The sequence below is a fragment of the Mustela nigripes genome, chromosome 12 (assembly GCF_022355385.1).
Source record: "Mustela nigripes isolate SB6536 chromosome 12, MUSNIG.SB6536, whole genome shotgun sequence".
In the NCBI taxonomy this organism is placed as follows: domain Eukaryota; kingdom Metazoa; phylum Chordata; class Mammalia; order Carnivora; family Mustelidae; genus Mustela; species Mustela nigripes.
Genome location: NC_081568.1, coordinates 109,647,680 through 109,661,847, shown reverse-complemented (window position 1 = coordinate 109,661,847; position 14,168 = coordinate 109,647,680).

The following is a 14,168-nucleotide window of genomic DNA, read 5'->3' as shown; positions in this document are numbered from 1 at the left end:
TATTTTTAATTGACCCTTAATATTTTTCACAAGTTCTAGAGTTACATTACCTTGTCCGGGGATGATCCTAATGAAAAGAGAATGCATCTTTTGAATAATTCCAGTAAGAAAGGGAAAGAGGTGGTAAATATAGTTTTAATATCCCCAAGTAGAACTACATTATCTAGCCAACTTGATAAAGCATTATAATAGGCTCTGTCTAAAAATGTGATGAGCAATGGGCAAGCGTCAGTTCCATATGAACCAAGTGAGTGTGTACCTTGAGAGAGAAGTGTCTTGCAGAAGAAAGGAAGTAAAGACATAGGGTTTGACATATCTAAGAAATACTCATATGACATAGATGGAAAAGTTTGACAATTGGACAGAGAATGAAAGACATAATGGATTTAAGAAGCATTTATCTTGGATGACTATGTAAATTTTGGAGTCATCATGAGATTTATATGGAAAATGAAAAATAACTGGTGTGGGATGCGATGACCATGAATTCAATTTTTATATCATTTTATTGAGACATAATAACATGTAGTAAAATTTAACTATTTTAAAAGTTCCCTCATGCCAGCTTATAGTCAATTTCCCTCAACTTCTAGCAGCAGGTAAGTACTGATCTATATTCAGTTACTATAGATGGGATTTATAATTTCAATAATTTCTTATAAAGGAATCACTCAGTCTGCACTATTTGTGTCTGTTTTTCTCTTACCATATGTATTCAATATTCAGTCATATATTTGAGTTTATCAATTGTGTGTTCCTTCTTGATAATTTAGCAGCATTCCACTGTGTAGATATACTACAGTTTGTTAATTCATGTATCTACTGATATATATTTGAGTTGTTACCAGCTTTTGGAATATAAGTAAAGCTGTTTTGTGTATCTGTGTATAAATCTTTGTGTGGACAACTTTGTGCTCTTGGGTAAAAATTTAGAATAGTAATTACAAGGTCATTTAATTAGTATATATTTAAATTTATAACAATATGCCAGAAGTTTTCCAAAGCAGCTGTAGCATATTATATTTCCACCAGCATATTAGAATTGCAGCGCTCCTTATCTACCAATGCTTGATTCTATTAGTATTTTCATTTTTTGCCAATACATGAAGTTTTAAAGAAGAGGCTTTTGAAAAATAACATGGAAGAGAATTAGATATTCAATTCTGAAACTCAAGGGAGAGGTGTGATCTGGGATCATAAATTTAGAAATGACAATGATATGAAAAATAATTAAAATAATGAGAGTAGAAGAAATGATTCATATCATGCTTATAGAATAGGTGTTGTTGGAAAAATGAAAAATATTTCATTTAACAGAAGATTAGGAGTCTAACAGGCAGGCAAAGTATAAAGATGGCAAGGAGATCCACAAGCATACAGAAAAATCAAGTCCACAGAAAATTTAAATATAAGGGATCAACAATGTCATATCCATCAAAGAGAGTCAATAAAGGACCAAAATTTTCCCCATTTACTTTTGCAACTAGGATGTTTTTGTAACTGCAAAAAACCCTATTTCTGTTCTGTCCTTAAGTTGGCAATCAGATCACAGAGCGTTAGCTGTGACTGGGCAGAGATGAAGAGATTGCAGAGAAAAGGTGACTGACTTCAGCATTTGGCTGAGGGGGAAAAGACACTGAATGAGTCATAGACACTGAACTGAGATCCAGTCTGTACAACCCCTGGTAAAATGTATCATACCAGTAATCATAACATTATTTATTTTAACTGAAGGAGTAGAAGAAGAGTTTGATATTTTTCTTTCAAGATTGCTCCAGATGTCAAAAACCAAGCTTCCTGTGGGTATTTGCAGTCTGTGACACTTTGAGTGTCACTTAACACGTTCAACAATCCCAAATTTTATGAAGGTAAATTTAGCTTAATATTTACATCAAGAACATCCATAAAAGGGAGTATGATGGTAAGGGTAAGGAATAAATTTTCACATATGCATGTAATAATCTGGAAACATCTCTTTGGTGACTATATGGAAGACTCATGAATTAACAGTACATAACTCTCAAGAATGTTTTTTTCTTTTTATCAGTTTATAGAATTTTTCTTTTAGAAACAGCTAGCAGGGGGTGCCTGAGTGGTTCAGTAGGTTAAGCATCTGCCTTTGGCTCAGATCATGATCCCAGAGTCCTGGGCTGGAGTCCTGCAACAGGCTCCTTGCTCAGCAGGGAGCCTGCTTCTCCTCCCTCTCCCTCCCATTAGTGCTCTCTCTCAAATAAGTAAATAAAATGTAAAAAAAGAAAAGAAACTTCTAGCAGAACCCCTCTTTCTCCACAAAACCTCCTTGAATATGTTTTTTGCCAGTTCAGACTCAAAAGACCAGTTTCTAGTTTCAACTATTCATCACAGCTTACATATGATTATGCACACAAATGCTGTTAGCCTGCTAAAAAGATTGCTTTATGTTGAATGAAAAAATTAATTCAAAGCTTTGCAAACTCTTTTAGTTATTTTACAAACATTACTGTTTTTGTTAATACGGTAGAAAACTAGAGAAGTTTAAAGGCCCCAAAAGAATAGAAATCAAAGACCTTTTCAAAAGTATTTTTCCAACATCATGTTATTTAAATGTTAATCTTAGGCATTTACAGTATATTTATATTTCTTTTTTAGATTTTAGGGCTTACTAAGGTCCAATTTCCTAATTCCACTTATCCAGACTTGAAATGTTAGCTGTGTGTGTAATTACTATCATTGCCAATAAAATTACTCTTCAAATGTATAGAATAGGACACTTATTTCTGAAATCAGACAAAAAATTTTAGAAAATATTTTAAAAGTTTAAACAAAGAACTAATGATAGAATAAATCTCATAAAAGTGAAAAATTATGGATTGACAGAAATTTACCTTACATAGTTATAAAAATATCCATATAGTAACAAATCTGAACAGAATAGTAATGTGCATATTTCTAAAATATATCTTAGCTTAACAGAGTTGATGGGAATTTTATATGTAGAGAGAAGAGCTGGGAGGATATTTTAACATCTTACTTAATATTTAAAAAGATAAAGACATATACACAAATATATCAATAATCAAAAAAAATAATGTGAGACTGAATGTGTAAACTATTTAATCAATATACTTCTTTTTTGTATTTTTCTTTGATAGCAATGTGTCATAGATACAAGACTCTAATTATCAGTATACTCTTAAAAAGTGCATGAACAAAACCTTTTAATAATTGACAATGACGAAGATAATGATGACTATTAAAATAAGCTACATTAAATTGCTTCTTTGTGACAGGCCCTATGTTAAGTTATTCACCCATTTGTTCCTCATATCAATATTATCAGGTTCATTGTGGTAGTTCAATTATCTAGTCTTTCTTTCTTCCATTTTAATGGACTTGTAAATGTTAACTAGAAACATTGTTGCCCCAAATAATAACTACATTTCCCAGCCTCATTTACAGCTAAGGTATGACCAAGTGACAAAATTTTGAACAATGTGATGAAAATAGTATAATGTAAATATTTTTTATACAACAACCAGCATGAGCCTTTGACCCTACTTCTTTGTTTTTTTCTCTCTTTTTGCACAGAGTATATTTATGATGGTTTAATTTGGACAACTCCTCTTAGCCCATAAATTGTTCCTGTGAATGGAAGCCAGTGTAATGTAAGAATAAGAGAAAGAAACATGGATCACACCTGCCGTAGGTGCCTTAGTACTGATTTGCTGACATTTATATTAGAGAGAGATAACATTCTACATTTTTAAAGTCATTGCTTATTGGATATTTACCAAAACCTGATTCATTCATATATATATATATACATATATATATGACTATGCATATAGACATACACATACTTACATATATATGAATACAAATATCTTATACTTCACATTAGTATTATAATTTAGAATACGTACAACATAATATATATGTATATATATATATTATTCCGATTTTATTAGTGAGAAAACTAAGGTTTAAATTCTATGACTCTTCAAGTTTGCAAAATTACTAAATAATAGAGTTTATCAGATGCATAAGGCTGAGATTCATTGTTTTAAGGACAAAGAATCATTATTATGGAAGTTTGGGGAGCTAAATCTCACCTCCTTTTCTTTTCCCTTTGGGTTCCAACCTATACAGGAAACACAAGGATTAGTGTGAAAATGAGATCCTAATACCATCTTTATTAATGACTAGCTAATTTCTTTTTAAAAAACAAGATTTTATTTATTTATTTGAAAGAGGGAGAGAATGAATGTGGGTTTAGGGGGTGGGGAAGAGGCAGAGGGAGAAAAAGACTCCCTGCTGAGGAGGAATCCTGATGTGGGGCTCCTTCCCAGAACCCTGAGATCATGACCAGAGCTGAAGGCAGATGCTTAACTAACTGAGCCACCCAGGAGCCCCAGTGACTAGCTAATTTCTTGATAACTTCCCAAACTCAGACAATTAGCAAACATGTTGTAAAGCATAGCTTAGACATAGGCCTCCCATTCATTCCCTAAAACCTATCTTGAACACAGACAGAAAACATGGGATAACAGAAAAGCAAGGGGAACTGTTCTTGCCTTTCAATACAGTCATTACTTAGATTCCTTGTAAAAATGATACCCAATAAGAGTGCATGGGTGGCCCAGTGGGTAAAAGCCTCTGCCTTCGGCTCAGGTCATGATCACAGGGTCCTGGGATCGAGCCCCACATCGGTCTCTCTGCTCGGCGGGGAGCCTGCTTCCTCCTCTCTCTCTGCCTGCCTCTCTGCCGACTTGTGATCTCTCTCTGTCAAATAAATAAATAAAATCTTAAAAAAAGAATGATACCCCATAGTAAAAACTTATAGTGTACCAGAACATATTCCCTTGGTCTGATTTTAGCAAAGATGTGGTTGACAGTTCTGTGCTTACTGCCTGCAACCAACACTAAAAGGTCTCTGCTTTGCTGCCTCAGGACTACATGTAAGGCCCCCCCACAGAACTGTGGGGAGAAACCCTTTGGGAGCAAGCCCTAAAGGATAAATGCCATCCTGTCTGTCCTTTAGTAGAACAACTTATGATGTGCATTTTACACTATTCTTCAGAGATTTCTCTGCAGGCTCAAGGCTTGGTTCCCAAAAAGCTGCCACCAACTTATTAATATAAATCTTATTAGCTTTCCCTCCCAGTGTTACTTTCCTTACTAACTAATTTCTGCGTCCTGAGAACACCTCTCAAGTAAACTCCATGTGCTCAAATCCCTGTCAGGTTTTGTTTGAGGAAAGATCTAAACTGCAACAGGTCAATATTTCTTACCCTTTTGATTACCAACATTGTCCTCTTCTCTTATAAGAGAATAAATAAGAAAAGGAGAAAGAAGTACTTTTTTTTTTCTTCCAATCTTCCTAAGTGAACCTTCTTACACACTGAGGTAGATGGAAAACAGAGAAGTTTCTTTACCTGAAATATTGTACACTGAAGCAGGTAGAAGATTTCCCCTAAAATAAAGTCAGCCATTATGTTTGACAATTATAATGAGAACTTTAAAATGTATTCCCTTAGTAACTTCCAGATACACAATACAATATTGTTAACTGTAGTCCTCATGTGGTACATTAGTTATACTCTAGAACTTATTCATATATAACTGGGAGTTTATACCTTTTGACCACATTTACCCAATTCCCTGATTCGCAATCCCTGCCTAAGGAAACCACCAAACGGCTCTCAGTTTCTATGAGTTTGACTTTTTCTTTTAGATTCCACATGTAAGTTAGATCATACAACATTTGTCTTTCTCCATCTAACTGATTCCACTTAGCATAATGCCTCAAGGTCCATCCATATAATCGTAATTGGCACAGTTTCTTCTTTGTTTCTTTTTTTAAAATTTTTTAAAATTTTATTTCTTTTCAGTATTCCAGCATTCATTTTTTATGCACCATACCCAGTGCTCCATGTAATACATGCCCTCCATAATACCCACCACCAGCCTCACCAACCCCCCAACCCCCTCCCCTCCAAAACCCTCAGTTTGTTTCTCAGAGTCCACAGTCTCTCATGGTTTGTCTCCCCTTTCAGTTTCCCCCAACTCACTTCTCTCCATCTCCCAATGTCCTCCATGTTATTCCTTATGCTCCATAAGTAAGTGAAACCATATGATAATGGACTCTCTCTGTTTGACTTTTTCACTCAGCATAATCTCTTCCAGTCCCGTCCATGTTGATATAAAAGTTGGGTATTCATCCTTTCTGATGGAGGCATACTACTCCATTGTATATATGGACCATATCCTCTTAATCCATTTGCCCATTGAAGGGCATCCTGGTTCTTTCCACAGTTTGGTGACTGTGGCCATTGTTGCTGTGAACATTGGGGTACATATGGCTCCTCTTTTCACTACCTCTCTATCTTTAGGGTAAATACCCAGTAGTGCAATTGCAGGGTCATAGGGTAGCTCTATTTTTTTTTAATTTTTAATTTTTTATAAACATATAATATATTTTTATCTCCCGGGGTACAGGTCTGTGAATCGCCAGGGTTACACACTTCACAGCACTCACCATAGCACATACCCTCCCCAATGTCCATAACCCCACCCCCCTTCTCACAACTCTCCTCTCCCCAGCAACCCTCAGTTTGTTTTGTGAGATTAAGAGTCACTTATGGTTTGTCTCCCTCCCAATCCCATCTTGTTTCATTATTTCTTTGTTTCTTTTTTAACGGATAAATAGGATTTCATGTTTCCAATGGTTACAATTACAGTAAACATACATAATAAATTTAATTTCCTTATGGGAAAATTATATACCAGTGAGAATCATTACTCTTAATATCAGGAAATAAGGGAAAACAATACGAAGATCTCAAATCCTCCTTCATATGGGCCCACATCTATAATTGCTTAGAATTATGAATATTTCACTCAGCTATTTTCCTTACCCAGTTTATTTTCAATTTTAACATGTTTATTTCTATGCTATATTGGCAGCCTGCATCCTAGACAAAAGACCTATATGCAAGAAACCAATGCACTTCCGTGTGTGAACATATATAACTTCGTTTTACTAATAAACCAGTAGGACATGTGCTGTAACTTGGTAGAACATGTATTATTATGTCTGTTTTTGTAAGATAAATAGCTAACATAATGAGTTATGATTTGGCAAAGCCACAAAGCTGGTTAGTTACAAAGCTCATGTGTAAACATGTATCTTTTGAGATCTTATCTAGTTTTCTTTCATTTAGGTGGAATTGCTAAGAACTTTACTGCTAAGTAAGCCTCCTTTCCTCTGATCTCATGTTTCCAAGGGAGAAGGTCCAGAATAATAGGTTTTTCCACTATTAATTTACTCCTCCCCGTTAGTAAATTTCTAATAAGGAACTAATGTTGTTTGACTCAAGTCTTTCTGCACTTATTTTCAAGCCTATTGGCCCACAGAAAGGGCAAAGCCTCATCAACACTCCACTATATGGTAAGAAGAAGAGGGCCAGTTCTTGTCTTATGGGGAAATCCTGCAGTTGTTCAGCAATTCAGGTCACCAGAAAGTACCTCCATATAAATAAAAGTCTCATTTACCATGCATTTAAAGCCAAATTCTCTAATAAACTTTATCCTTATTAGCACCATGCTCTAACCAACTGAGCTAACCGGCCAACCACTAAACTTTATTCTTAAATCTAACATTTCAATCTCCATCTACCTGTTACCTTGATTCTTATTTATTTCTGACCTTCAGAGAAAGATGAGGTTTTATTGCTTGCCTCACCAGTGAAAATACAGTAATTACTTAAAATTTAAAGACATCTTGAAAGTTTCATTTTTAATGTGTGGCAGTCAGAAATGAGTTTAAAAAAAAAAAAAAAAGGAGTTAAAAAAAAGTTTCCTGGAAGATGGCAGAAGAGTAGGAAATCCTCATTTCTTCTGGTCCCTTGAATTCAGCTAAATATCACAAATCATTTTGAATACCTGTGAATTCAACCTGAGATCTAAGAAAAGAATTGCTGCAATTCTCCAAATAAGAAATCAACCACTTTCCACAAGTTAGGTAGTGTGGAGAGGTGAACCTGAGGGGGTTATATTGGAAGATAAATGGTGGGGGGAAGAAGCCGCCATAAGCCGGCTACCAGAAAGTGATATAGCAGCAGACTACAAAATCAGAACTTTTTGAAGTCTGTTCCTGTGAGGGATGCCCCTGCATGAAAGGTGTGCAGGTGGCAAACCTGGACAGCATCCTAGGTGGGACAGTATGGTCTCAGGATCCACAAAGAACGGGGTGCCCGAGTACATTGGAGTTCCCAAGCATTGGAGCAGGTAAGCAGGTGAGCCTGGTTGTGGGCTCCTGGCTGGGTGTTTCCATAGACTCTGAATGGTGGCACAATTCAGCAACTGCTCTCCAAAGCAGGGGCCCAGCAAGAACGGAACCATGGCAAACCTCCTCCCTCCCTCAGAAAGACTGGTACAAGTGCGCACCACAGGAATCTGCAGAGTTTGGCACACACAAATTTGATTCACTGCTTTTCACTGAGGGTGCACTAAAGAGTGGAGACTGAGATCATTCAGCATTCAGATCAATCACCACTGAAGATTGGGGTGCCACCATTTTTTTTTTTTTCCATCCTCTAAAGTCATATGGAAAACCTTCAGGGAACCAAAGCCACAAAGAGCAACCTGAAGCAGCTTACACTGAGCCTGGCCCTTGGCAAGGGGCTGTGCAACTCTGCCTAGGCAAGGACACCTGAGAATCAGTGTGGCAGGTCCCTCCCTTATGAGACCAGTAAGAAACATCAGGTTACTATCAAGTTCATAGATAACATAGAATTTAAAAACTCCTGTGCTAGGGGAAAATACTATATAGAATTAGAGGTTTTTTTCTCATGAGTCTTTAGTCTTTAAATTAAATTTTTTTCTTTTATTTTTCTTTTAAACTAGCTTTTTTTTCATTTTAAAATTATATTTATTTATCTATAAGAGAGAGCATAAGCAGAGGGTGGGGAGAGGGAGAGGGAGAAGTAGACTTCCCACTGAGCTGGGAGCCCAATGCAGGGTTCAGTCCCAGGAGTCTGGGATCATGATCAGAGCCTAAGGCAGACACCTAACCAATTGAGCCACCCAGGTGCCCCCAGTTTCTTATTTTATCAACTCTTTGTTTTTAAGTCTTTTTTAAAATTTTTCATTTTTACATTTATACTTTATATATTCTTCATTTTTGGCTTCCTTTTATTGTATTCAATTTTATTTTATTTTTTTATTTTTTTAATAACGTATTAATTGTTTTAGGGGTACAGGTCTGTGATTCATCAAGTCTTACACAATACACAGTGTTCACCACAACACATACCCTCCCCAAGGTCCATCACCCAGCCACCCCATCTCTCCTACCCCCCTACACTCCAGCAACTCTCAGTTTGTTTCCTGAGATTAAGAGTTTCTTATGGTTTCTCTCTCTTTCTGGTTTTTGTCTTGTTTCATTTTTCCCTCCCTTCCCCTAAGAAAATAAAAACACAACTGTTCAAAACCTTTGGCATACAGGAAAGGTGGTCCTAAGAGGGAAGTACATAGCAATATAAGCCTTTCTCAAAACACTAAAGTCTCAAATAAACAAGCTAACCTTACACCTAAAGGAGCTGGAGAAAGAACAGCAAAAAGCAGGAGACAATAAAAATTAGAGCAGAAATCAATGAAATAGAAACCAAAAGAATAGTTGAAACTAGAAGTTGAAACTACAAACAGAATGAAACTAGAAGCTAGTTCTCTGAAAGAATTAATAAGATCAATAAACCCCTAGGCAGTGTTATCCAAAAGAAAAGAAAATCATGAATGAAAAAGGAGAGCTTACGACCAAGCCCAAGGAAATACAATTTTAAGGACATATTCTGAGTAACTATGTGCCAACAAATTAGGTAATCTGGAAAAAAATGGATGCATTCGTAGAAATTTATAAACTACCAAAACTGAAACAGAAAGAAACTAAAAACCTGAATATGCACATAACCACCAAGGAAATTGAAGAAGTAATCAAAAATCTCCCAAAAAACAAGAGTCTATGGCCAAATGGCTTCCCAGGGGGATAATACCAAACATTTTTTCTTTTAAGATATATATTTTTTTAATTTGACAGAGAAAGAGGAGAGAGAGAGGGAGAAAGCAGGGGCGGGGGCTGCAAAATGAAAGGGAGAAGCAGGCTCCCACAGAGCAGGGACCCCAACCTGGGGCTTGATTCCAGGAGCTTAGGATCATGACCTAAGCTAAAGGCAGATGTTCAACCAGCTGAGCTACTCAGGCACCCTTTTACTAAACATTAAAAGAAGAAATAATACCCATGCTAACAGCTATTTCAAAAAACAGAAACTGAAGGGAAACTTCCAAACTCATACTATGAGGTCAGAATTACCTTGATCCCATAACCAGACAAAGACCCCACCTAAAAGGAGAATTAACAGATCAGTATCCCTGACAAACTTGGATGCCAAAATTCTCACCAAGATATTAGCCAATAGGATCCAACAGTACTTTAAAAGGTTTATTCACCATGACGAATAGAGATTTATTCCTGGACTGCAAGGGTGGTTCAACATCCACAAGTCAATTAACATGATACCTCACATTAACAAAAGAAAGGACAAGAACCATATGACCCTCTCAATTGATGGCAAAAAAAAACAAACAAACAAACAAAAAAAAAAACATTTGACAAAAGATAGCATCCTTTCTTGATTTAAAATCTCTACAGAGTAGGGATTGTTGGTGAGGATGAGGAGAAAGAGAAATCCTCTTACATTGTTTGTAAGAATGTAAGCTATACAACCCCTCTGGATAACAGTGTGGAGGTTCTGCAAGAAATTTAAAATAGAGCTACCCTATGACCCAGCACTTCCATCACTAGGTGTTTACTCCAAAGATACAAATGTAATGATCCAAAGAGGCACATGAACCCCAATGTATGTAACAGCAATGTCCACAATAGCCAAACTATGGAAAGAGCTGAGATATCCATCAACAGAAGAATGGATAAAGAAGATGTGGAATATATATATCCACATCTCTCTTATATATTTATCTCCTCTCTCTCTATCTATACACACTCACATATATATATATATGTATCTGTATGTGTGTCTGTGTGTGCATATATATATATATATATATATATGTATGTATCTATATCTATATATGTGTATTTGTATCTATCTATCTACCTATCCACAATGGAACATAACTCAGCCATCAGAAAGGATGAGTATTTAACATTTACATCCACATGGATAGAACTTGAAGATATTATGCTGAGCAATAGTATGTCAATCAGAGAAAGGAAATTATTATAAGATTTTATGAATATGTGGAATATAAGAAACAGCACAGAGGATCATAGGGGAAGGGAGGGAAAATTGAATGGGAAGAAATCAGAGAGGAAAACAAACCATGGGAGACTCTTAACTATAGGAAACAAATGGAGGGTTGCTGGAGGAGAGGTGGGTATGGGGTGGGGTACCTGGGTGATGGGCATTGAAAAGGAAACATGATATGATGAGCACTGGCTGTTACATGCACGTGATGAATTATTGACCTCTACATGTGAAACTAACGTTGTATTTATGTTGGCTAATTGAATTTAAGTTAAAAGAAAGAAATGAATAAATTAAAAGGTGCTTCTGTTAAATAGTGAAAATATCAAGTACTTCAGAAAAAATAACTTGGAAAAGAGTAAATCAAGTCAAATCAAAAATCAAATGAAAGAAAGGTAAACTATATTTGGGGATATAATTATATAATTCATACATAAATAATGAGCAATGTTAACATTACATTAGACATGAAAGATAGCAGACTTTATCTGAATCAAACCTAAATTAGTTTGTATTGTGCAAAAAAGCTACTGAATTTTTAAGGACAGTATCCTTTTGTCCTCCTGCTGAAAACCTACATTTTACTTCCAAAAATGATAGTCATTGTGTATAAATTTCATTACCATTAAAAAAAATTAATTCCAACTGTGAAAATTGTCCTCAGCAATGTGACTGTGGTGAAGTGTCCCACATATCACTTGTGTTTGAGTTGAATGCACAGCATGAGGCCCATCCTTATGAGAATGGAAAATAGAGATATACTGTGGCACAACTTATTTTAGAAAGACACTATTCTTTAAGTTATATAGGAAATCCTGAGGCTTATGAAATATTTGACTTTGGATAAGAACAAAGAGAAGGATGAAAATCTCTAATTCTCTAATTTATCTACTTTTACTTTGAAGAATTTGTACTAACGCTAAATTATTGAAAATATATAGTTTTATTGCACTGGTCAGATAACTTGGCAAGCAGTTTAAATTATTTTTTTGAAAGATGTTATTTATTTATTTATTTGAGAGAAAGCACACAGGGGAATGAGTAGGGGGAAGGACAGAGGGAGAAGGAAAGCAGACACCCCGCTGAGCTGGAAGTCCCATGTGGGGCTTGATGTCGGGACCCTGAGATCATGACCTGAGCCGGAGTCAGAGGTCCCCCAGTGTAAATTCTTTAAAACATAACTTCACTCAATGAGTACATACAGGGAAAAAAATTTTGGTGATTAACTTAGAAGCAGTGCATATGCACTATACATTGCAAATAAGTCTGCACCCAGATAAAACATATCTCTAAATGGAGGGGTGTGTGGAGTATCAAGCAGGGCCCAGATACAAAAATGTTACTTTTCTATGTGCATACGCATACCTTAAACATTTTTATTTTGTTTCATATGTGCATGTTTTCATTTCCTACATGTTAGGGGATAGTTATATGTGGGTTTTTTGGGTTTCTGTGTGTTTTGGAACCAGAGGCACTGAGTGTCCTTGTTCCAGAATATCTTTGGAATAGTGTATATAGTAGGCAGCTTTAGAAGATAGAAACAATGTCTCTTTCCTGAGTACAGGGCAGAAACACTAAATGCCCATTACAAAAAGAGGGAAGTCCCTGAAGGCAGGCTTTGTTTCCTGTAATGCTGCCCACTGAGTATGCTGGCATGCTTCTGGGTCCATATACATCACATTACTGGGATATGGGGCTAAAGGAAATTGAATCAAATATGCCAAAGTTCATGCTCCTATGTGCTGTGAATAGTACAATCCTTTGTCCCTGACTTCAGAGTTCCTTGTCTTCTGGCAGCATCTATGAAACTGGCAGATTAATTTATTAGCTTGAAGGTATGATAAAATCTCAGAACCTTCTCAGGTCTTGACAGTTTTGGTAACAAGAATGGGAGGAACCTGTTAGAATGGCTAAAATTAACACAAGAAACAACAGGTGTTGGCAAAGATGCAGAGAAAGGGGAACACTCTTGCACTTTTGGTGGGAATCCAAACTGGTGCAGCCATTCTGGAAAACAGTATGGAATTTCCTCAGAAAGTTAATAATAGAACTACTCTATGATTCAGAAATTGAGTATGAGGTATTTACCCAAAGAATACAAAAGTACAGATTTGAAGGGGTATATGCACCCCAATGTTTATAGTAGCATTATCAACAGTAACAATAGCTAAATGATGGAAAGAGCCCAAATGTCCATTGATTGCTGAATGAAGAAGAGGTAATATATATGTACAATGGACTATTACTTATCCATAAAAAAAGAATGAATCTTACCATTTGCAAGTATGTGGATGGAGTTATCATCCACAGTTATCATGATAAGTGAAATAAGTAAGAGAAAGACAAATACCATATGATTTCAGTCATATGTGGAATTTAGGAAACTAACAGATGAACATATGGGAAGGGGAAAAAAAAGAGAGGAAATCAACCATGAAGGTGGGTGAGGAATGGGCTAAATTGGTGATGGGTATTAAGGAAAGGCATTTGTTGTATTGAGCACTGAGTGTTATATGTAAGTTATGAATCACTGAATTCTACTCCTGAAACTAGCTAGAATTTAAATAAAAATTGGGAAAAAAAGAATAGGAAGGAGACAGACACATCATGTCTTTGAAGAAGTATAGTAATCCCATGAGATGATCTGAGGTAAGACCATGGAAATTAGTAAAGAGTATTTTCCCAAATTTTATGGTCAACTGGAAAACAAAAAGTCCTCCACTTTATTATATGACAATGCGAAAGAACTGGGGAGAGACTTGCAGGCCAAGTACCCAGAAAGAGCTTGAAGATAGTTATCCAAATGGTGTTCTGATAGTTGCTACCTCTCTTCTGGATGGGAAAGTTTCCTTGCCAACCTGGACT